This window comes from Giraffa tippelskirchi, chromosome 1 (assembly GCF_054371585.1).
Source record: "Giraffa tippelskirchi isolate mGirTip1 chromosome 1, T2T-mGirTip1v1.2.pri, whole genome shotgun sequence".
Lineage (NCBI taxonomy): Eukaryota > Metazoa > Chordata > Mammalia > Artiodactyla > Giraffidae > Giraffa > Giraffa tippelskirchi.
In genome coordinates, this window is record NC_137275.1 from 15,992,822 (window position 1) to 16,019,210 (window position 26,389).

The 26,389-nt window shown below is 40.0% G+C and overlaps 1 protein-coding gene, 1 long non-coding RNA gene and 1 pseudogene across 2 annotated transcripts in view; 1 reads left to right on the top strand and 2 right to left on the bottom strand.

Moving 5' to 3' along the window:
- The window catches only part of ARHGAP24 (Rho GTPase activating protein 24), a 556,594-nt gene that overhangs the window by 258,405 nt on the left and 271,800 nt on the right, over positions 1–26,389 (bottom strand). The gene's annotated exons all lie outside the window — the stretch shown is intronic.
- LOC145511314 (uncharacterized) lies at positions 17,716–19,757 on the bottom strand. The gene is made up of 2 exons (XR_014057792.1): positions 19,386–19,757; positions 17,716–18,523 (listed from the first exon to the last, which is right to left on the bottom strand). It is a non-coding gene; the product is annotated as an uncharacterized LOC145511314 (long non-coding RNA).
- Positions 24,981–25,498, top strand: LOC145538670 (nucleolar protein 56 pseudogene; annotated as a pseudogene).

The window sequence follows — 26,389 nt, forward strand, 5'->3', positions numbered from 1 at the left end:
CTCCATTGCAATATAAAGGAAGGACATTTCATAGGATTGAAGCATTGATTAAATATGAAGTATTAATATAAAAGCAAATTTCAGGTTAATGAGCTCATTATGACTGCTGAATACTATTCTAGCAGTATGGGCTCAATAAAGGACCAAAATGGTATGGACCTAATAGAAGCAGAAGATATTAAGAAGAGGTGGCAAGAATACACAGAAGAACTATACAAAAAAGATCTTCACGACCCAGATAATCACGACAGTGTGATCACTCACCTAGAGCCAGACATCCTGGAATGTGAAGTCAAGTGGGCCTTAGAAAGCATCACTACGAACAAAGCTAGTGGAGGTGATGGAATTCCAGTTGAGCTATTTCAAATCCTGAAAGATGATGCTGTGAAAGTGCTGCACTCAATATGCCAGCAAATCTGGGAAACTTAGCAGTGGCCACAGGACTGGAAAAGACCAGTTTTCATTCCAATCCCAAAGAAAGGCAATGCCAAAGAATGCTTGAACTACCGCACAATTGCACTTATCTCACATGCTAGTATGGAGAAGACAATGGCACCCCACTCCAGTACTCTTGCCTGGAAAATCCCATGGATGGAGGAGCCTGGTAGGCTGCAGTCCATGGGGTCTCTACGAGTCGGACACGACTGAGTGACTTCACTTTCACTTTTTACTTTCATGCATTGGAGAAGGAAATGGCAACCCACTCCACTGTTCTTGCCTGGAGAATCCCAGGGACGGTGGAGTCTAGTGGGCTGCTGTCTATGGGGTTGCACAGAGTTGGGCACGACTGAAGCAACTTAGCAGCAGCAGCACATGCTAGTAAAGTAATGCTCAAAATTCTCCAAGCCAGGCTTCAGCAATACGTGAACCATGAACGTCCAGATGTTCAAGCTGGTTTTAGAAAAGGCAGAGGAACCAGAGATCAAATTGCCAACATCTGCTGGATCATTGAAAAAGCAAGAAAGTTTCAGAAAAATATCTATTTCTGCTTTATTGACTATGCCAAAGCCTTTGACTGTGTGGATCACAGTAAACTGTGGAAAATTCTTCAAGAGACTGGAATACCAGATCATCTGACCTGTCTCTTGAGAAAGCTGTATGCAGGTCAGGAAGCAACAGTTAGAACTGGACAGGGAACAATAGACTGGTTCCAAATAGGAAAAGGAGTACGTCAAGGCTGTATATTGTCACCCTGCTTATTAAACTTATACGCAGAGTACATCATGAGAAACGCTGGGCTGGAAGAAACACAAGCTGGAATCAAGATTGCCGGGAGAAATATCAATAACCTCAGATATGCAGATGACACCACCCTTATGGCAGAAAGTGAAGAACTAAAGAGCTGCTTGATGAAAGTGAAAGAGGAGAATGAAAAAGTTGGCTTAAAGCTCAACATTCAGAAAACTAAGATCATGGCATCTTGTCCCATCACTTCATGGGAAATAGATGGGGAAACAGTGCAAACAATGTCAGACTTTATTTTTTTGGGCTCAAAAATCAGTGCAGATGGTGATTGCAGCCATGAAATTAAAAGACGCTTAATCCTTGGAAGGAAAGTTATGACCAAACTAGACAGCATATTTAAAAGCAGAGACATTAGTTTGCCAACAAAGGTCCGTCTAGTCAAGGCTATGGTTTTTCCAGTGGTCATGTATGGATGTGAGAGTTGGACAGTAAAGAAAGCTGAGCACCGAAGAATTGATGCTTTTGAACTGTAGTGTTGGAGGAAACTCCTGAGAGTCCCATGGACTGCAAGAAGATCCAACCAGTCCATCCTAAAGGAGATCAGTCCTGGGTGTTCATTGGAAGTACTGATGTTGAAACTGAAATTCCAATACTTTGGCCACCTCATGCTAAGAGTTGACTCATTGGAAAAGACCATAATGCTAGGAAAGATTGAGGGCAGAAGGAGAAGGGGATGACAGAGGATGAGATGGCTGGATGGCATCACCAACTCAATGGACATGGGTTTGCGTAGACTCCGAGAGTTGCTGATGGACAGGGAGGCCTGGTGTGCTGCGATTCATGGGGTCGCAGGGAGTCGGACATGACTGAGCAACTGAACTGAACTGAACTGAGTATTAATAAATATTAAAATAATGCAATCCTGAATCACATACATTTGCCTTGACTTCAGTTATCCCAAAGTTTAAATGTTGCTTATCTTCATTTGAGGTTAAAATCAGATGTCCCCTTATTGAAATAATCTTGCCAATATTTACTCAAACATGTATATAGTATTAAACATGGTAGCATGTAATTCAGTAAATCTGAACCAAAAAGAATAAGAAAGAAAAGTTTATCTTCATTTGGTAAATGAAGTTTCATGTATCTGCAACAGTTTGAACATTCAGGTATCAACACACATCTTCCTCTTGTTTTTACCACTTTGCTTCTCTGAGTCAACTGCTGAATCTTGAAAATAGAGGTGAATTGTCTTGGGCCACACCCTAACTGATCCACGATTACAACACACAAAATTTTTGAAGACAAAGCCCCTTCCTTGGACTTCCTTGGTGGTCCAGTGGATAAGCATTCACCTGGCAATGTAGGAGACACGGCTTCAATCCCTGGACCGGAAAGATTCCACATGCTATGGAACAACTAAGCCTGTGTGCCACAACTACTGAGCCAGCGTGCTGCAACTACTGAAGCCCACAGGCTGCTCCACATAAGAGAAGCCACCGCAGTGAGAAGGCCACGCACCACAAATGGAGACTAGCCCCCACTCTGCAGCTAGAGAAAGCCCATGCGCAGCAATAAAGGCCCAGCACAACCAGAAATAAAATAAAAAATAAATAAATTTAAAACAGCCCCTTCCTCATTCCAAGAACTGATGAAGCACATTAAAAAAAAAAAAAGTTAAAACAGCCAACGTCTTCCCTCCTTAAGATCTGCTCTATTCATTCCTTCCTTCCATTCCCACTGCTCTAGCCCCACTTCACAGACTCATGTCCTCAAACCCAGACACTTTCTGCTACTTCCTAACATGTCTTTGCTTTCAGTCTTTGCCCCAGGACTACAGAAAGAGAAGCTGTCCTTAAGTGCCATTCTGATTGTGTAGCTCTTTGCAGACACCTGCTGAAGGGACCACAGAATACATTTCAAACTTCTTAGTACTCTGCAGAAAGCCTTTCATGAGCTGGGTTCAACCTCTGTGCCAACATTTCAATCATCAGTCTCTCTTCACCAGCCATGGCTTCCCTGGTGACTCAAATGGTAAAGAATCTGCCTGCCATGCAGCAGACCTGGGTTTGATCCCTGGGTTTGGAAGATTCCCTGGAGAAGGGAATGGCAACCCACTCTAGTATTCTTGCCTGGAAAATCCCACGGACAGAGTAGCCTGGCAGACTACAGTCCATGGGGTTGCAAAGAGCTGGACATGACTGACTGACTAACACTTTCTTTCTTTTCATTTCATTAGCCAAGCAGGTATCAATTAATTATTCTGCTCCTTTTTGCTAGAATGTTATTCCCACTACTTTCCCTGTAAAGAATCTTACTTATATTTTGAGACTGTGTTCAAATGTCATTTTCCCCATTAAATCTTCCCTGAGTCTTTTGGCAGAAAGTAATTTCTCTGCTTTTTATGTTCCCTTGACATTTGGTTATATCTTCCTCTTATAGTTCTTATTAAATTATCCTTCTTAAAATTATTAATGTATCGGAATCAATTCTAATGCAGAGAGTCCCCAGTTGATACATAGAGAAAAATAGAGATTGGGATTTATATTTCTCCAGTGATATTCAAATTATAAGCAAAATTTTACACTAGTATGTTATATTAGGTTGGCCAAAAAGTTCATTCTAGTTTTCAGTAAGATATTATAGAAAAACTCAAACGAACTTCTTGTCCAACCAATATTTATGCTAAGTGAATATCTGAGAGTGAAATCTGGGGATGAAAGTGTAATTATTTCCATTAATTGAGAACAGTTCATGCCATCCTATGAGATAAAATGGAAGGAGTACAGAAATAATAAGAGGATATTGAAAATAATTAATTAATAATAATAATGAAAGGATAATGAAAATAATTTTTATATTCAAGCCTTACTAGTGAAATTATAGAACTTCCTGTACCTTAATCCTGTCTTTTGGTTAGAAGGGTCCTGGGGTGACTCACATATCATATTCCTTGACTGCATTATATGTTTCCATCTAAAGACCATGGTTCCTGTGTTTCACGCTTACTGCGTGGTGCACAATGGGTCAAATCCTTCTCTTTTGTCTCCCCTCATCCTTGCCGCCATCCACAAAGTTAGTTGTTCCCCTTCGAGGCATTTCATAAAGTCATTCCACTGTCAACCTGCTCATTTCCCTCCCAGTAATGTGCCACGTGCACTGAGGGGCTGGGATCCTCTCTCACAGCATAAAACTGCAAAACGAGATGCTCACGTCCCTTTCTCAAATTCCCTTAGGATGCTGCATTGGAAAACAGTGTGAGTGACAGTCTATCTTGCAAACATATCACCTAGATGAAGTCAGGACCCTTGGCTCATTACTGAATGGAGAGGAGTATCCCTTCCCCTGCCATCCTTGTCCCCTGTCACCCCAGCTCATTGGAGAGGTCCATTCATTGTCCCTCACTTCTCACTCCTGGACTCTAGGCCTTCTCCTTCACCCTCTACTCAAACTGTGGCTTGATTTTCAGCATGGACACAGAGAACAGTCCTTCAGGGATCCATACTCCCACAGATATACAACTGTCTCAATTAAGTGTCGGAGAAGGAAATGGCAACCCACTCCAGTATTCTTGCCTAGAGAATCCTGTGGACAGAGGAGCCTGGTGCGCTGCTGTCCATGGGGTCTCACAGAGTCGGACACGACTGAAGCAACTGAGCATGCATGCATGCATTGGAGAAGGAAATGGCAACCCACTCCAATATTCTTGCCTGGAGAATCCCAGGAACAGAGGAGCCTGGTGGGCTGCCGTCTATGGGGTTGCACAGAGTCGGACAAGACTGAAATGACGTAGCAGCAGCAGCAGCAAGTAAGTGTAGCTAATGAATGCCTTGGAACTGACAGGTTTCTTGCATTAAAATAGCCAGCTTACAATAGAAAGAAAAGCAAAAAGAACCAAACTGAACCTAATTAAAATTATAAGCTTCTGCCCAGCGAAGGAAACATACACAAAATGAAAAAAACAACCTACAGAATGGAAGAAAATATTTGCAAATGATACGACCAACAAGGTCTTAATTTCCAAACTACACAAACAGTTCATACAACTCAACAGCAGAAAAGCAAACAATCCAATCAAAGAAATGAGCAGAAGACCTAGACATGTCTCTAAAGAAGAGATACACATGGCCAATAGGCACATGATAAGATGCTCAAAATCTCTAATTATTAAGGAAATGCAAATCAAAATTATAATGAGGTACAGCTCACACCAGTCAGAACAGCCAACATTAAAATCTCTACAAATAACAAGTGCTGGAGAGGATGTGGAGAAAAGCAAACCTTCCTACATTGTTGGTTAGAATGCAAGCTGGTACAGCCACTATGGAAAACAGTATGGAGATTACTCAGAAAACTAAAAATAGAGCTACCATATAATAAAGCAATTCCACTCCTGGGCATATATCCAGACAAAACTCTAATTGGAAAACACACATGCACCTCTATTTTCATAGCAGTACTATTCAAAATAGGCAAGACATGGAAACAACCTAAATGTCCATCAACAGATGAACAGATAAAGAAGATGTGTCACATATATACAGTGGAATACTACTCAGCCATAAAAAGAAATAATGCCATCTGCAGCAACATAGATACAACTAGAGATTATACTAAGTGAAGGAAGCCAGAAATAGAAAAATAAATACCACATGATATCACTTATATGTGGAATCTAAATATGACACAAATGAACCTATCGACAAAACAGAAACAGACTCAGGACCTAGAGAAAAGACTTGTGGTTGTCAAGGAGGAGAGGCAAAGGGGAGGGATGGAGTGAGTACAAGGTTGGAGTTAGCAGATGTAAACAATTACACATGGATTGGATAAACAAGGCCCTACTGTGTAGCCCAGAGAACTATATTCAACATCCTTCAATAAATCATAATGAAACTGAATCACTTTGCTATACAGCAGAAATTAACACAACATTGTAAATCAACTGTAATTAAAAAAAAAAAAAAGCCAGGTTATCTTTGTCTTTTATGTGAGTTTTTGTGAAACAAACACACTCCCATGAATAAATTATTGGTGCCATTGCCTTTTATAATGAAAGTAGCTTCCCTGGTGGCTCAGATGGTAAAGAATCCGCCTGCAGGGTGGGAGACTTGGGTTCTATTGCTGGGTTGGGAAGATCCCCTGGAGGAGGGCATGGCAACCCACTCCAGTATCCTTGCCTGGAGAATCCCCATGGACAGAGGAGCCTGGCGGGCTGCAGTCCATGTGGCCGCAGAGTCGCGCGTGACTGAATGACTAACCTCAGCACAGCAGTCAATAAACTTTAAAACTATTAGGCTTTTTTTTTTCAAAGCACATGATGCACTCTAGCAAATTCCTAAACGACTGGTTCCACTGACCCCCTGCTGCCCCCTAGTGAGTGTCTGGTATAGTCCCCTTGGGTTCCAATCAGGAAGAAAGGAGTAGACCTGGGAGAAAAGAGAGAAGTAGTCTGACCCAAAAATGCTATAACTGATTCATTCCAGGCTCAGAAAGGCCATCTGATCTCAGAGAAGAGACTGATGCCAGGAACCTTCAGACAACTGTGCTGCTCTGGTCAGAAGACAAACAAGAAAGCACACAAAAATAACTTTGGAACATAGTTAAGATTACTCAGGGGCCCAGTAATACCCTGAAACGAATTTATTCCTGCATCATTGCTATAGAATTAGAGCCAGTGCAGCCACTGGGGGATTCCTCATATTCTAGTCCTAATTCGAACCCCACAGTCATCAGGGGGCTTAGGAATTATACAGCCATTTAGTAAGCAGGTTTTGAATCCTGGAGGTCAATAAAATACAGCCAACTGTGGAAAATAAAATACCTTCTATAGCAAGCCCCTGTTCTGGTGGCTCAGACGGTAAAGAACCAGCCTGCAATGCAGGGCATCTGGGTTCAGTCTCTGGGTTGGGAAGATCTCCTGGAGGAGGGAAAGGCAACCCACTCCAGGACTGTTGCCTGGAGAATCTCCATGGCCAGAAGAGCCTGGCGGGCTGCAGTGCATGGGTCGCAAAGAGATGGACATGACTGAGCGACTAAGCACACACATAGCAAGGCCCAAGTGAACAACAGCTGGCAAAGGGGCTGGCACTGTCTTGTGTGATTTATGAGACTTTTTCTCTTTAACAGTATGAAGACTTCCTTTACGCCAAGTTATTAAAAGTCATTGAAAAGTTTCCAGTCATTGAAAAAAGAAAAGATAGTAAGACGAGAACCTATTCGGTACCTCAAAATATTTGTTCAACACCCTTCCCTTTGATTCTTATCATTTTTGGAAATGAGGAACTAGGCTCAATAAGTCCTTCCCAATTAAAAAAAAAAAAAACAACGGAACATTCATTAACAATATCATACAATTATATTATAATGGAAAAGTCTTGAGATTGGAATTTCAACCTTTGAAGTCAGATATGAAATGTGAAGGTTCTAATTTTTAGAAGGTGAGTTAGGTATGGGTCATAATGTTCATTCCCTAAAAATGCCTATTTTTATTAAATGTATAGAATAGCTTAAATACACGCTTGTGTGCTCAGTCATGTCTAACTCTGAGTATCCTGCCAGGCCCCTCTGTCCATGGGATTTTTCAGTCAAGAATACTGGAGTGAGTTGCCATTCCTTCTCCTGGAGATATTCTCGACCCAGGGATTGAACCCGTGTCTCCTGCATCTCCTGCATTGGCAGGCAGATTCTTTACCAGAATAAGCTTAAGGCTTAAGGCTTAAGAATAAGCCCAGAATAGCTTAAGGCCTCGGAGAAGGCAATGGCACCCCGCTCCAGTACTCTTGCCTGGAAAATCCCATGGATGGAGGAGCCTGGTAGGCTGCAGTCCATGGGGTCGCTAAGAGTCAGACACAACTAAGCGACTTCACTTTCACTTTTCCCTTTCATGCACTGGAGAAGGAAATGGCAACCCACTCCAGTGTTCTTGCCTGGAGAATCCCAGGGACGGCGGAGCCTGGTGGGCTGCCGTCTATGGGGTCACACAGAGTCGGACACGACTGAAGCGACTTAGCAGCAGCAGCAGCAGCAGCTTAAGGCCTTGCAATCATTTTGTAGGTGTAGAGACTTTTAGTTTAATAAGTACATTTATTAAATATTAAAAACAAATTTGGTGGGTATGGATATATTGTATAGTCTGTTGGCTGTTGCAATCTCCAACATTGTTGATGTCTTGGCATTTTATCTTTTGCTAGAAGGGGCCATGAACAATACTCAATGTAACCAGTCATAATTGAAAGAAAATAATGGAAGCTTCCCAGGGCAATGGTTTTCCCCCAGGTCAGTAACTAAACCAGTGCTGATCCATGAAAGAATATGTTTACTTTCCAATATAATTAAAGAAGAAAACATACTATTCAATCTGTGAAGAATTCAGGGTTATGAAACCAATGTGTTGGTATTATTATTATTTCATGTGTTGTAACACTCAGTACCATACAAGCTTTGACATGTCTGCATTCTGATCTCTGACACCAGATACACTTAGAAATACAACACCCTGAATTTGGACTTCTCCTCAAGAAACTTCCACCCACTGAGTTTAAAGGCTCTTAGCATGTAAGCAAGTTAATTCACATAAAGGGAGAATTGTCCCCATAGGTAGGTCAAGATGATAAGCAAAAAAAAAAAAGTTATATTTTATCATTCTGGAAAAAAATGCGAAGTAAACAATCTCATGGAAAATTGCAATGGGAGAATCACGTCCCTTCATTCATTTGTTCAGGACTTAATGCAGAGCTCATGACCCCAAGATACAATCTTTGTTCACAAAAAGCTTACAGAACTTAAACTAGAAGCAATCCAAACCAAAGACAGACATCTGAAGAGCACTGTATACCTATAAAGCTCCTTCACAAGCATCTTCTAATCTGATTCTTATAACAACCATATGAGGTAGATAGGACAGCAATAATCACCCCAGCTTTACAGACTTGTGAACAGAAGAACCAAAAATGTAAGAGGGTTGTTCAGTGTTGAATGATTCACAAACGTTTCAATCAGGACTAAATACACTTCTAAGTTTAGTGCCCTTTCCCATATATTCTGATTGCTTTCATTACTTGGCAAACATTAAAGTCTCTTATCAATTGCTCATCCTTATTTTCATAAATTTCAAGAGGCAAGCCTACACGTTACTTGCTTACAAGAACTTAAAGTTCAACGCCTACTCTACTTGAACCTGAGTCTCTTATTTAGTGCCACCTGGGAAGCCCCTATCCAACTGTGCAGTTTTAAATTCTTCATAAATTTACACACCTTTAAGTGGTAACTCTAAAGTTGTGTTGCCTACCATATATCTCCTTGGAGGACAATTCCAATCTGATCTTTTCCAGGGGATAAGATGAGAACTTAAATATCATCGAAGTTACTCTAATAAGGATAATACATGAGAAAAATCTGCTGTTTACTGTCAATGGAAGTTATAATCTGAAAGTTAAAACAAAGTGAAAGGTAATGCTTAATAAGAAAGATAACAATAAATAAGCATATTTCCAGGAAAACTATTGCTTGTTCAGAAGAATAATTGCTGATCTGAAAAGAAGCCAGAGAAGGAAGGAAACTTTCCTTTTTTCAAAATCAATTTACCAGACAAGTATTTGAGGAAGCCATCAGCTAGTGCATGAAGGCTCATGTGGGGGTCCACAAATTGCTCTATTGAAATGTAGGCTGTAAACACTACTCTGAAACATGTGCAGATTCAAAGGCTGGAGTGATAACTCTGGTATTAAGGGAAAGGTTTATTAGCCACTGCTGCATGTGCTCATGAGACTTTGAAATAAAGGTCCCACAAAATGACTACCTTACCATCTGAGAACTCTAAGTACACACTGGAGGTTCTTCCCCTTTCTAGGGTTATGCCCTATGGAAAATGGTGACCTTTCCAATGATACCAAGTCCACTATGCCAAGAAGACAGAATAAGAGAAACAGAAGATCAAAAAGCAACCTTAGAACTATTAGAACGTATTTCCGCCACTGGAACATCTCCACGTACCTCACATCTGTGGTCTTCATTCTGTAAGGGGCTTTGTGATCAGTTTAGCCATTGTTTCAAAAAGACACATTCTTTCTCTTCTTCTACACCAGTGACAAGGAGGTGTCAGAAGATACCTTATCTGCTCATCATCTTACACCCATTGAAAACTTTTCCCAAATTAAACATCAACCAGACAACTGAAAAAAAGTTTAGTCTTATTCATGAAAAGAATATTTTATTCAATGCTGCTAAAATGTACATTGCTTTATTCTTGGCAAGACAAAACCTCTATGGTGATGAAATTCTGGCAGTGATTAAAGGCAGTATCTCTGGTCACAGATCAGTATAGAGAATCATAAATCAGGGTGAACATTTATTGAATATTTAAATATTAAGGCTTCCTTGTGCTATGCAAGGTGTCAGGGCCTTTGCATATATTTTTTCAAGTACTATATATAAAACACAATCCAGCTATTTTAATGAGAGTTTTTAATCCATTTACCTATTTTACGGAAAACTGATGCTCAGAAGCACAGAGCAGTTTGCTCACAGAATGAAGATACTGAATGCTGGTGTCAGATTTGAAACTCAGGCTGTCCCTTAACGACTCCCATGCAAGTCGCTCCACGACATCAAACCTTAAGCACGGGGTCTCTCTTTGCTCGTCTGTAATGAAGTGACAGGCCCTGATATTTAACGCCAAGTGATCAACACTGAATGATAGCCCAGCCAGAGTCTGGAGCTGTATCTGGGTTTCTTGAGTTAACGAAGTGAATAAACACAAAGGCGGTTCAGCAGATGCCAATGACTGAGGCAGAAATCTGTACTTCCCAGAGTTGAAGCTGAGGGTGGCTCTGCAGTGATTTACACTGAGAGAAGCCTGTGAAACGGGGCAGTGATGCTTCCTGGTGGGCACAGAGCATTTTGCAAGGGGTGGAAAGCAATGCTGGGAAAGCTGTGTTTATCCACTGAGCTCCCCAGTAACTGCACTTGGTGGTCCAGAGAGGCACTCTCTTCTACATCGCCTTGCAGTTTGGAGATTCAAAGTGAAGGGGAGAGAAAGGGAAGAAGGGATGGGGGAAGAAAGGAGGAAGAAAGATGTGGTTTATGAATAAATAAATACTTGCTTAAGAATTTAGAGTCAAATATTGTGTTGAGCAGTGCTTGCAGTGAGAATTATTTCATTTATTTTTAAGGCATGTATATATCTGCATTTATTACTGGAATCAAGCTAGAAAGGTTAACAATTTACCAAATTTCATTCTAGACCCATTTCAATGTGGGTCTAGTTAACAGGAAACGATGATTTTGTAATGATAACAATCCATATAGTTTTCTCACTTGCTCTAACAGAGCTTAGCATCCAAGACAATTCCTCTCTGTTTTGACAGCTGCTAGAAATTAAAAATAAACAAAGTTGGGCCAAAAGCCTTGAGAGGAATTTTACCATTAGGTCAATCCAGATAAAATTGCCAATACTTGACCATTTTTTACTTACAGATTCTAGAATTTATTTGGTTAACCTAATATATAATTTTAATACACACACAGCATTTGAGACAGCTAGTATGCCAAGATATATGTGTGTGTGTATATATACATATATATATTTTTGAAGTACAGTTGATTTGCGATATGGTGTTAGTTTCAGGGTACAGCAGTGATTCACGCATGTGTGTGTGTATGTGTGTGTGTGTATGTTTTTCAGATTATTTTTTCTTATAGATTATTATAAGATATTGAATATATTTCCCTGTGTTGTACAGTAAATCCTTGCTGCTTTTCTATATTATGTATAGTAGTTTGTATCTGTTAATCCCATACTCCTAATTTATACCTCCTACACTCCCTTTCCCCTTTGGTAACCACAAGTTTGTTTTTTTATGTCTGTGAGTCTGTTTCTGCTTTGTAAGTAAGTTCACTTGCATTACACTTCAGATTTCACATATAAGTGATATCATATAATATTTTCCAAGGTGTACATGAAAAGATGCTCAACATTGCTAATCCTCAGAGAAATGCAAATCAAAAGTACAGTGAGGTATTACTTCACACCAGTCAGGATAGCCATCATCACAAAGTCTACAAATAATAAATGCTGGAGAGGGTGTGTGAAAAAAAGGACCCTTCCTACACTGTTGGCGGAAATGTAAATTGATGAAGCCACTATGAGAACAGTAAGGAAATTTCTTTAAAAACTAAACAGGGTTGCATGAAAGTGAAAGTTGCTCAGTTGTGTTGGACTCTTTGCGACCCCATGGACTATAGAGTCCATGAAACTTTCCAGACCAGAATACTGTAGTGGGTAGCCATTCCCTTCTCCAGGGGATCTTCCCAGTCCAGGGATCAAACCGGGGTCTCCAGCATTGCAGGCAGATTCTTTACCAGCTGAGCCACCAGGGAAGCCTGTGAATACTGGAATGGGTAGCTGTTCCCTTCTCCAAGGGATCTTACTGACCCAGGAATCAAACTGGGGTCTCCTGCATTGCAGGTGCATTCTTTACCAGCTGAGCTATCAAGGAAGCCCAAATATATGATCCAGCAATCTCACTCTTGGGCATACATCTGGAAAAAATGAAAACTCTAATTCAAAAAGACACATGGACTCCATTGTTCACAGTGGCACTATTCACAATAGCCAAAATCTAGAAACAAAAACCTAAATGTTCATTAATAAAGAAGTGTTAAGTGTCCATGGATAAAGAAGATGTGGTACAAATATACAACTGAATATTACTCAGTCATAAAAAAGAATGAAATAATGCCATTTGTAGCAACATGGATGGACCTGGAGATTATCATAGTAAGTAAAGTAAGTCAGAGAAATACAAACATCATGATATCACTTAGATGTGGAATCTAAAGTAGGATACAAATGAACTTAATGACAAAGCAGAAACAGATTCACAGACATAGAGAACAAATTTATGGTTACCAAAGGGGAAAATGAGAATGTGGGAGAGATAAATTAGAAATTTGGTATTAGCAGATATTAATACAAACCAGTATATAAAAATTTAACAACAGGTCTTACTGTATAACACAGGGAACTCTATTCAATAGCTTTTATTGACCTATAATGGAAAGGAATATGAAAAATATACATATATATATATATAAAACTGAATGATTTTGCCGTACACCAGAAACTAATGCAACATTATGAGTCAACTATACTTCAATTAAAAAAAAAAATGCCAAGATATATTTATGATATTACAGCTTTGTTTGCAATAGTAAATACTGTAACAACCTAAATATCTATTAAAAACTGGATGCAAATTTTATTTATTTTGCATCTGTACAATGCAATACTATGCAGCTATTAAAAAGAGCAAAGTATATCTATGTGTGCTGAAAGAAAAAGGTATCTAAAATAAATTATTAACTTTAAAAAAGATACAGAACAAGAATGAACACTACCTCCAATAAATTCACAAGTGAATGGCTATATTATCTGATTTACAAATAAACACACACAACTATTATTTGCACACACATTCATGTATATAAATATAGGCAGGGAGATTGATGATTTGAAATGTGTAAATCAGGAAAACATATGTTCATGTAGTGCTTTAAGAATGATTATAAAAAGGCAAAGAAAACATATTTTGAAAACCACAACAAGAACTGTGTAGAAGGAAGGAGAGCTCTCTGGGATCTTGGCCCTGCAGTAGAACGGGGAAGTGGGAAATCTCTGAGTAGAAGAAGCAGGGAGGAGATAGGAAGGAGTCTTCCCTGGTGGCTCAGATAGTAAAGAATCTGCCTGCAATGTGGGAGACCTGGGTTCAAGCCCTTGGTTGGGAAGATCTCCTGGAGAAGGGCATGGCAACCCACTCAGTATTCTTGCCTGGAGAAGTTCATGAACAGAGGAGCCTGGCGGGCTACAGTGCATGGGATCACAGAGTTGGACAGGAGTGAGCAACTAACACTTTCTTTCTTTTTTTTTTTTTTAACCACTTCTTCAGTTCCTAGTAGCTCTTCCTTTTTTTAAATTTTATTTATTTATTTATTGTATTTATTTTTTTAAATTAGTTTATTTTCTATTTTTTAACTTCACAATTTTGTATTTGTTTTGCCATACACTGAGATGAATCCACTATGGGTGTGCATGTTTTACTGTTTATAATAGCCAGGACATGGAAGCAGCCTAGATGCCCATCAGCAGATGAATGGATAAGAAAGTTGTGGTACATATACACAATGGAATATTACTCAGCCATTAAAAAGAATACATTCGAATCAGTTCTAATGAGGTGGATGAAACTGGAGTCTATTATACAGAGTGAAGTAAGCCAGACAGAAAAACACCAATACAGTATACTAACACATATATATGGTATTTAGTCAATCGGTAAAGATAACCCTGTATGCGAGACATCAAAAGAGACACAGATAAATAGAACAGTATTATGGACTCTATGGGAGAGGGCGAGGGCAGAATCACAACTAACACTTTCGATTTCAGGAAGGAGCCAAGTTAATTCCCTGGGCTCTAAATAGAGGGCAAGCAAGAGCTATTAAAGGATTAAGTGGATCTGCTGGGACAAGGTGACAAGATCATCTTGACCCTCTCAGTCTCCTGAGTCCCTCATCTTCCTGCTAGAATCCTCTGTCCTGGTTCTAGAACCACAACTGCTAGACTAAAGTTTAGGAATCTCTGATCTCACTGTCCAGTTGAAGAGACTTCCCAGTCACTACATATCACAATTCCTTAGCTTGTTTTATTTTTCTTTAAAACCATAGCACTTGGGCTTCCCTGGTGGTGCTAGTGGTAAAGAACCTATCTGTCCCTGCAGGATAACTAAGAGACATGGGACCCCAGGTCACGAAGATTCCCTAGAGGAGGAAACGGCAAGCCACTCTAGTACTCTTGCCTGCAAAATCCCAGGGACAGAGAAGCCTGGTGGGCTACTGTCCACGGGGTCGCAAAGAGTCAGACATGACTAAAGTGACATTGCACATAGCACTTATGATTATCTAATACTTACACATTAACTGATACTTTATTGTATACGTATTTGCTTTTTTGTTTTGTTTTATCCTACCAACAAACAAGTTCAAGAAGAGATGACATTTTGGCTTTAGTACTGTCTCCCTACCATCGAGAATAGAGCTAGGCACACAAATGGATGGGTGGATGGATGGATGGAGGCACTGGTGAATACAAGAGGGGGGGTACTAGCTTCATTTGCCAAGACCGCGGAGAGAAGCTCTGAACTCATTTTTTCAAAAATGAACACTATCTACTACAGTTAAAACTACATATCATGGGACTGTGTTTCCAAAGAACAACACAATGGAATCCGTAGTTTCATAATCTGACAAGATTGTATGAAACTAGAACAGTCTTAAAACTTTGGTATGTGGTTCCCACAACACCTACAGAAATTAGTAATAATTTTTCAGACACAGAGTGAGTCGGGTTTTTATTTGCAACTATTTTTCCATTGGGAGAGGGATGCAGTGAGCTTCTTCTAAGGCGGGAACAATGTTGTATCAATTTGTTGCTGTTTAGTTGCTCAGTCATGTTCGACTCTTTGCAACCTGGTGGACTGTAGCCTGCCAGGCTCCTCTGTCCATGGGATATTCCAGACAAGATTGCTGGAGTGAGTTGCCATTTCCTTCTCCACCGGTTGTAGTAATATAACAGAGTTAATACAGGAAATGGTTTTTTTTTTTTAAATTCTGAACAATAACCAACAGGCAACTATTTGACGGTAGAGCTTGGTGAACTGGAGATTGCTTATGGAGCAAGAATTAAAGATATCTCTTAAAGTCTACATTTAGAAAATGGCACAAAGACTACACGTTAGCGCGATCTTTCTCCTGACGGCCACAGCTGGTTAGTCACAATTAAGCACCTCATCCATGTTGTTATAATTCTATTCTTAGGAATTGGGGATAGGAGCTAAGAAAAAGTCATTAAGTGTCACTGGAGGTGTGATAACATTTTTAGAGCTGTGGCTGGCCATATTCTGCTATGTTGAAGAAAAGACACTCTGAGAAGAAAGAGAGGAATAATGTGGATATGTAACAGAATATCTGAGGACAAGCAAGAGCAGAGAAAAATGTTTGCCAGACTTGCAAGTGTTTTTGTTTATCCTGAGTCTTGGTGGCTATTTTTCCTTGAACTCTGGAGAATAATCCCTGGTTTCTTATAATATTGCTCCCTCTGTTTAATTTGAACTAATATGAGTTGTATTCTGCTCCTTAAAACTTAAAAGGGGCTTAACATTTAAAAACTAAAAACAGGCTTCCCTCTGTGACTCAGTGGTAAAGAACCTGCCTGCAATGCAGGAGACACAGAGACACAGGTTCAATTCTTGGGCCAGGAAGAGCCCTGGGAGGAGAAAATGGCAACCCACTCCAGTATTCTTGCCTGGGAAATCCCACAGACAGAGGAGCCTGGTGGCTACAGTTCATGGAGTCGCAAGAGTCAGACACACCTGAGGGACTAAACAACCACTTAAAACTAACATCCTAAAGAAGGCAACAGTTGAGCCCTCAATCTCCCCACAAGCTATGTGTGCTAATAAGCAAATTTATACAAATACTTAACTATGAAAATAGTAATATCTTAATGGCAAATATTAGACAATACTTACTAGTTATCATTTAATTTCACAAGTGAATCACAGAAAGTTTTAGCAACTTGCCAAAGTTTATACAGTATATAAGAACCCTGAGATTTGAACTCATTCTGATTTTCCAATTATGCACCAGGAAATACTACCTTTCCACATCATATCTGGGGAATAAAACATATTTCTTCCTTCAGACATTTTTATTTTCATGTCTTTTTGCAAATCTTTTATATATTACATCATGTGACTATTAGTTTCTTATAGTCTCTCATTTGCATCTATAATTAAAAATATATCCACATCTCATTTAAACACCAAGATTTTTGTCACTAGAGCTAGTTTGAATTATATATGCTTTCTACTTTTTATTTTTAATTATTGAGGAGAACTGAGTTTAATCTACTAACTTTCCTCTGGTACCAAAAAAAAAATGTGACTATAAGGCAGCATCATTATTTTTAAACACTGTCCCTGGATTTTATATAGCTCACTGTCTTTCTGGCATATCAGGCTACTTTATTAATTCTGGTATGATATGTCATGTGTGTGAGAAAAGAGGATATATATTGCCAACCTTATCACAGAGTGAAAATCTTGAGAACTGTGGATAGTGTATATTTTAATAAACAACGCAGATCATGCCCCTGTTTTAGAGGATTTGACTTCTATACATGTTCATCTTGCACAGAGGTAGGGGGGGATGGCCCAGGTTGCTTACTGTTAAGACTGACATCAGAGCTTAACATACACGTAAGTTAGGTTCAAGGTTCATTGTAGCCATGTACACACTTGAAGACAAGTGACTGTCTTACAGAGGAACTGCAGAGGGCAGTATTGCTGTGTATTTTTCACATAATGATTAAGAAACTATTACTACCGAGCCAAACAACCCAGGCACCAACAAAAATAGGTGTGCTAGATTAAGAGTCCAATCAGCTTTTTTTTTTTTTAAACAATATGTAGCTTTTTACTTTTATTTGAAAATCACTCACAAAATTTTAAAACATTAGAAGTCTACCCTTGTACCCACACCAAAATTCTCAATTTATTTACAAAACAATTTTTATTGACTGTTCTGTCCTAATGATTATATTTTTAAAACATTAACAATTATTTCGTTTGGGTTCTAAATATAAAAGAGAGATGATCACTTTTTGACTGTTTTAATGTCATGTTGTGGTTGGTTTTCTCCTTTTGTTTGTTTCATGCTTGGTGCTTCTTTTTGCACAGTAGAAGTTCAAATCATATCCTCCAAGGTTACCTCTCAAACAAGATTTTTTTTTTAAGTCATATTAGACCTTTTATACTTTGGAAGAATTTTAATAGTTACATTTTAAAAATGTAACCAAAATCCAAACTGATATAAAAGCAAAAAATGGAAGAGCTTATATTTAAAGAAAGCTTTGCTCATGTTGTTTCAGGCATTTACTTAAAAGTGAGAGAAAAAATTTTTTTCTAATGCTGTTCATAATGATTTTACATGACAGAAAGAAACAGTGATTCTCAATATATATTGGTACTGACTGGCAATGGGATCCAAGCCATGGTTTGTGTGTGTGTGTGTGTGTGTGTGTGTGTGTGTGTGTGTGTGTGATGGGATCCAAGCCATGGTTTGTGTGTGTGTGTGTGTGTGTATGATGGGATCCAAGCCATGGTTTGTGTGTGTGTGTGTGTGTGTGTCTGTGCTCCCTCAGTCGTGTCTGACTCCTTTCGACCCCATGGACTGTAGCCTGCTTGGCTCCTCTGTCCATGGAATTTTTCAGGCAAGAATACTGGAGCAGGTTGCCATTTCCCACTCCAGGGGATCTTTCTGACCCAGGGATCGAACCCAAGTCTCCTGTGGCTCCTGCATTGGCAAGCGGATTCTTTACCACTAGTGCCACCTGGGAAGCCATGGTTTGGTCACACATAAATAAGGGCCAGCCATGCAAGCAAGCAGAGTGCCTCTCCTATCCAGGCATGTTGCTAAGGGATACACAGAGATGAAATATATAGCCCCTGTCCCAAGTAATTCACACTTTATTTTAAAGGTCAGGATATGAAATAAATGCTTAAAAACTTGAAATTATATTGAGGAAAAAATAACAAATACAAGAAATATCATAAGAAAAAAATGTATATTTCATGACTTAGTGGTTTAGTGGTTCTGGGACTGGTTATTGTGAGGTTTACTGGAAGAGGAGCTGGAAAAACACGTTGAATTTGAAAACATACAAATTCTAGCCTCCCATCTGCTCCAAATGATGGGAACTCTCCCTTCAGTGAACTCCTCCAGTACTTTGTTCTGCACAGAGAACTTTCTTACATGTAATATATATATATATATTTTTCTTTTGTACTCTCTGGCTTCCCAGGTGATGGTAAAGAATCTGCCAGCCAATACAGGAGACATGAGACAGGGGTTCGATCCCCAGGTTGGGAAGATCCCCTGGAGGAAGAAATGGCAACCCACTCCAGTATTCTTGTCTGGAGAATCTCATGGACAGAGAAGACTGGCAAGCTATGATCCATAGGGTCACCAAGAGTCAGACACAACTGAAGTGACTTGGCACACATGTACTCAGTCAATTAGATTAAATTTGTCTTGAGTTTATGTCATCGACTCCTTTATCCATTTTTTTATGTCTTCCATACTGTGTAGTGTGCGAGTAGGTACATGATAAACACTCGTTGAATTTATAAGATTTTCCCCTTTTCACCTTTTCCTGGCACCAATTCACCCATATCTGACAATGACGACCTCTTTGAAGATAATAGCACCTCGCTTTAACCTCACATCCATATTTAAACATTGTTTAAAATGAATAATGGAGAGTATTGAGACTAGATTAAGGTCCAGGAGGTTTCTGAAAATGGAGGGCATATTTCGACTTGCCTGGCTGTGGATGGAGCCTTGTATACAATCCTCTGTACCACCTGGCTAATTACCTGTTAAGAATTCTCTGATATATGGGCTTAATGAAGGGTATTTATGGGGTCAGATATATTTTTAAATCACTCAAGAACCATAAAAATTAAAGCAGCACTACATAATGGAAAATATCCCTGAAATAATACAAAAGATGATTCAACACAAGCAGCCCCCTGTGTTACAAGTTGCTCTGGAGTTCTGTCAGTCAGGAATGTCATAACTACCTGCGTGCGCAGTCATGTCTGACTCTTGGTGACCCCACGGACTGTAGCCCGCCAGGGTACCCTGTTCATAGAATTTTTCCAGGCAAGAATACTGGAGTGGGTTGCCATTTACTCCTCCAGGGGATCTTCCTGATCCAGGGATTGAATCTAAATCTCTAATGTCTCCTGCATTGACAGGTAGGCCCTTTACCACTAGTGCCACCTGCTGCTGCTGCTGCTGCTAAGTCGCTTCAGTCATGTCCAACTCTGAGCGACCCCATAGACGGCAGCCCACCAGGCTCCCCCGTCCCTGGGATTCTCCAGGCAAGAACACTGGAGTGGGTCGCGCCACCTGCAAAGCCTCAGAATTGTCAATGCTACAAGCAACTGCCTGGTGTGTCTCTCACTACGTGTGTGGGGGCAATGGTGGGGTTTACTAGAAACCTTGGTCAATCTCAGTCCCAAGTACTCTCTCTCCCTCTCACTCTTTCTCTTCTTAACATGTGGAGTAGTCTTTAATAACCAAGATGCCAAAGGTATATTCTCACTAAATTCTCACTCAGAGGACTCATTTTCACGCTCATGTAGGAAATTTCAGCAACTCAGGCCTCATATCTTTCTCACACATACAGAGTAAGGATGCAACTGAGATTTAAAACAGGATTCTAAAAATTCATAGATTCAGGGGCCATGGGGTTTGAAATCAAGCAAATAATCATTCCAGGGAACAGAAGCCAGGTCCCCTGCCTCTCCAGGGTGTAAGCTTAATGCCAAACATGTTTGAATCGTTGTGTTACCAGCGAAGGGCTCTGGGCTCTTACACAATGAAAAGCATTTTTCAAATGGAAAATGGCTTCCATTTTTTTTCCTATAAATATTTGGAAAACACTGAATGCATGTATGGTAATCAAAACAAACACAGCAGAACCACTGGGGAAAAAAAAGATTTATTCACAAATAGATGGATTCCTTAAAAGAAATGCTTAAAAAAAAAAGATCCTGAAAATGAAAATCACCGACTGAACAACAATTCAGTAGCTCTTAGTAAAACCATCAGTAAACCATAGGATTTGAAATTTGGAAAGTCCCGAGAAGTTAAATACTCAAGTAGTTTTCAGCTTCAGTGCATGCTTCTGTGTTATGAGCTACGTTTGCAATTTAGGAGTAGCTAATGACTAAAATAGTTACATTGGCAAATCTACTGATTTGCTTATTTATGATTAACGTTATTTAACGTTACTTTCACTTGAGTTTTGGGGTGCTTCCTTGAGTGCGAGAGCAAGAGGAAGAATTACAGTCACTGCTCTCTCCTGCTAACTTGTAGTGAGTCTCAGCTGGCCTGGGGACGGGGGAGGCCTCAGTGGAAAGAAGAAGAAAGACTGGGAACTGTCCCTCCAGGGAAGCACCAATGCTTCTATTCTCTGCGTCTTTGGTTTCTTTCACTCTTTCAAACACTTGACTGACTTCCCTTAGTCTTTTTTCCTATTTCTCCTCCAAGGTCACAGATATCTTATATTCTCTTAAATATCGTAATGACAGTGATGTATTCTAGCTTCCATTTAAATTTTGATTCCCCCCACCCCCCTCTTTTCCAGCCAAGTAACCATATACAGTAATCTAACAACATGGCCTTCCTTTATTTTCAATTTCTTCCTGGAGACTCTGAATTTCAAAATCATTCATGACTGCTCAGAGATTCAGATTCTCTTGCTTTAACTGTGCTCCAAGGATCCTGATAATACATGGAAATTTCACATACACTGTAATTATCTAAGACTTCATTGCCTGGATCTCATGTAAGCTATGAGGTTTACAACATCTTAACCAAATTAGGTACTCTACGTGAAATTTCAGACACACTTTACCGTAAAATATCTACATTCTAACAAGTTTAAGCAGTATGCTAAAGGTCATAAAATGATTATTCATTGCTTATTAACTATGTGCAAGATGGCACTGGGATGTAACAAAGTTAGCGCAATGTTTTGGCCCCCTAAGAGAAGTATGACCTAGCTAGTAATATTTTAAAAATCAAAAACAAAACTTGAAACCATTAATAATGAAGAATATACAAACATCAGATACAGCACATGCTCTGGAGTTATACAAACCAAAGACTAAAATTTGTCACAAACCTCAGTTTCTACATCTATAAAACAGACTCAATCAAAGAACCTACCTTAATGATATCATTGTGAAATTTACATCATACTTCTTTGCCTGGTATAGAGTAGGAATCAATGAATTATTTCAACTTGCATTTATATTTATATCTATCTATATCTACATATAGACATCTGCATATCTACACACACACACTTATCATTCTCATCTTTTCTCCTTGTTTTTGTTTAGTTGCTAAGTTGTATCCAACTCTTTGTGACCCCATGGACTTGTAGGGTCCATGGAAATTTCTGTCCATGAAATTTCCCAGGCAAGAATACTGGAGTGGGTTTCCATTTCCTCCTTCTGGGGATCTTTCCAACCCAGGGATCGAACCTGAATTTCTATATTGGCAGGCGGATTCTTTATTGCTGAGCCACTAGGGAAGCCAATCTTTCCTCCTATACTTTTAGCACTTTGGTAATTCTGTTATTTATTGATTCAGAAATGCAGGTTTCCTATTCCATTCAGTGAGCAAAATCAGTCTCGATCTCAGCTGAATAGATGTGCTGAGTTAATCAGTATTCCTTTTCTTCACATTCCTCCCTCCACTGTCTTGCGCCTTCCCTTATTTTCTCCATTTCTATGTTGCAGGATATGAGCGAGACACCATCACTATCTCAGGTCAATGACTGTCTATCTCTCTAGGAGAAAGCAGACTGTTGGGTCAGCTGCCAGCTTCTGCCTCCAAAGCCGAGGACAATTGCCCACTCTGTGCCCTGGTGACCAAATCCTGCCAACTGGTGGCAGATGGCGTCTTCCCCTTCTGAGAGTCACATGGCAATTGGCTTGTTCACTCCACCCAACTTTTCCATTCCCTCCCCCACTTTGGCGAACAGAATATAGACTTTGAAAACACTGTCGTGTTTTCCATAATCCTCTTAGTGGAAACAAGGGTTTTTAAAGAGCAAATCATTTTAGCTGGTGGAGTGGTGTCTGCTGCCACATAAAACATGAAGGCAAAGCACCAAGGCCTGCAAAAGAGGTTACCTCCTGGGGATACTTCTTGCCTCTCCTATACTCATGGAACAGAGCTGTGAATTTGTAAAACCATGCACCAAAATGTCACTAACAAATCTAGTTTCCCTCTCAACTTGCAGTCATTTTCACTATCACTGCCCTTCTTCCAATTCCAAGGGAGGAAAACAGCCCACACCCAGGTAAGGGAACTGTACCTGGCTACAGCCCTTGCAGCCATTCACCAGGTATTGGGCTTCCCTGCCTATCTCTGAACCATGCGCATGGCAATTGGATCAAACTGAATCTGAAGCAATAAATAAGTAACAGACAGCAAGAAGCTTCACACCTTTAATGGCACCACTCTCAGACTACTGCATTCAGAGATGTTTCTGAAAATGAAAACAAAAACCCTTTTTGTCCTAAAACATTCTTTTCCTGTGCTTCTGAGTCATTTAATAAGATATCACCATTGACATTTCCAAGAAGTCTCCATTTTTCTCCCTGATAACAAAGGCCATTCAGGTACCATCATCCCTCTTGATCCAGTGTTGTTTCTATAGTGTCTTTTCTCTCTTGCCTAGAGGGACATACATATCCACCTGTCTGATGCTGAAGGGCGGGGGGGGGGGGGACTTCCCATTAGCATTTAGTCTCCTCAGCTGTTTCTGAAAGAAGCACAAAATGGTTTCATGAAAAGGACCGTGGCTCTGCCATTTTACCTGCAGACCTTGGACAAGTGACTTCACCTTGAGCTTCCTCTTCTTTGTAAAATGATGATAAAAATAGCAGCTACTTTTCAGTATGATTAAGTTAAAAAGGAATTCAAATGTAACCAACGGAATAAATGCTCATAAAAGTTAGTAAGTTAGTGTGTTACTCTTGTTCTTTTGCGCCCCAGGGATCTATGTTTTAGGAGAGCGTGGGGTTAGTGAGGAGCAGCTACAAGTGGCATTAAATTTGAAAATACCCCTGAAGAGAGGACATGGCAGGTGAGGTGGGGGCTTGGCTGGCGATAAGCTAAGCCATCCCCTAAAATATGCAAAGAATGCCATCTCCTTCCACTCACTGGATATGAAGGAACCAGGAGCAAGAAGAGGGAAGAAAGAGAATGATGAGAGAGTGTCCTTGTATTTGATTGATTGTTTAGGTCTGCCAAACATGACCTGAGCACACAGGATACAATGATGAATAAAACATTAAAAATTAAATAAGTCATTAAATTCAGAATGTAAAGCCCTGTGACAGATATGAACAAGATGACTAATAAAGAATACTGTTATGGGAGAAAATATTTGCAAATGATACAACCAATAAGGGGTTAATATCAAACGTGTATACATAGTTCATACAACTCAACATTGAACCAAAACAAACCATACAACTCAATTAAAAAATGGGCAGAAGAACTGAATAGACATTTTTCCAAAGAGGAAATGCAGAAGGGTAACAGGCACATGAAAAGATGTTCAACATCTCTAATCCCTGGGGAAATGCAAATCAGAACCACAATTAGATATCATCTCACACCTGTCAGAACAGCTATCATCAAAAAGAACACAAGTAACAAATGTTGATGAGGGTGTGGAGAAAAGGAGCCCTCCTACTGTTGGTGAGGATGTAAATGGTGTAGCCACTGTGGAAAACAGTACGGTGGTTCTAAAAATAGAATCACCACATGACCTAGTAATTCCCCTCCTAGGTATATATATTCCCTGAGCCCAGTGAAGGGACCAAGTTTCCAGAGCCTTGAAGACAAGGGGTAACACCCTAAAATACGGACTCATTTTCCACTTTGCCTTCATTGGCCGAGCAGCTGCCAAGAAAAAAGGTCACATCTCCCGATACCTGGCAAACAAATGCTGTACTGCCTCATGAATCGATTGCTTCTCTGAGGTTCCCACCAGTGTCTTTGGGGAGAAGCTTCGAGAACAAGTTGGGGAGAGGCTGTCCTTCTATGAGACTGGAGAGATTCCCCGAAAGAATCTGGATGTCATGAAGGAGGCAATGGTTCAGGCAGAGGAAGCAGCTGCCAAGATTACTAGGATGCTCGAGAAACAGAAGAAACACTTGAAGAAGGAAAGGAAGAGGCTGGCTGCAATTGCCCTGGCTTCTTCAGAAAATAGCAGTGCCCTGGAGGAGTGTGGGGAGACAAATGAAAGACCCAAAAAGAAGAAAAAGCAAAAGCCCCAGGAGGCTCTTCAGGAGAATGGGATGGAAGACCCGTCTGTCTCTTTTTCCAAACCCAAGAAAAAGAAATCTTTTTCCAAGGAAGAGCTAGTTAGTAGTGATCTTGAAGAGACAGCTGACACTGGAATCTTCCCAAGAGGAAGAAACCTTTTCCCAAAGAGGAACCAGTTACTGACCCTGATGAGTCAAAAAACAAGAGGGTCCCCAAGAAAAAGCAGAAATTGTCTTCCAAGGAGGAGCCACTCAGCAGTGGACCTGAAGAGGCTGCTGTCAGCAAGAGCAGCGGCTCCAACAAAAAGAAAAAGCTATCCCAGGAAAGTTAGAATGGACATCTTCCTAGTGGGGCATAACTTACAGAGATAATCCCCATCCCATCCCCTAGAGCCCCCAAAAAATAAAAACAAAAAACAAAAACATGAATTTGAAAACATACATGTACTCCACTATTCATAACAGTATTATTTATAAGTATCAAGGTACAGAAGCAAGCTAAGTGTCCACCAACAGATGAACGGATAAAAAAGATATGGTATATGCATACACATACACACACACATATACAACGGAATGCTACTCAGCCAAACTTTTTTTATGTATGGCAAAAAAACCACAAAATTTTACCATTCATAGCAACATGAATGGACTTGGAGGACATTATGCTAAGTGAAATAAGTCAGACTCAGAAAGACGAATACTGTATGATGTCACTTCTGTGTGTATGCTAAAGTCATTTCAGTCGTGTCTGACTCTTTGTGACCTTATGCACTGTAGCCTGACAGGTTCCTCTGTCCATGGGATTCTCCAGGCAAGCATACTGGAGTGGGTTGCCATGCTCTACTCTAGGGGATCTTCCAGACTCAAGGATGGAACCTGAGTCTCCTGTGTCTCTTGTATTGGCAGGCAGGTTCTTTACCACTAGCACCACCTTGGAAGCCCCAATGTCACTTATATGTAGAATCTAAAAAATAGAACAAACTAGAGAATATAACTAAAATGAAGCAGAGTCACAGATACAGAGAACAAACTGGTGGTTACAACAGAGAGAGGGAGGAGGGGCAGGATAGGGGTAGTGAATTAAGAAGTAGAAACTAACAGGTATAAAATAGCCTACAAGAATGTACTGTATAGTCTGGGGAATATAGTTGATATTTTCTGATAACTATAAATGGAATATCATATTATGACTCACTATATTATAACCTGTAACAGATAAT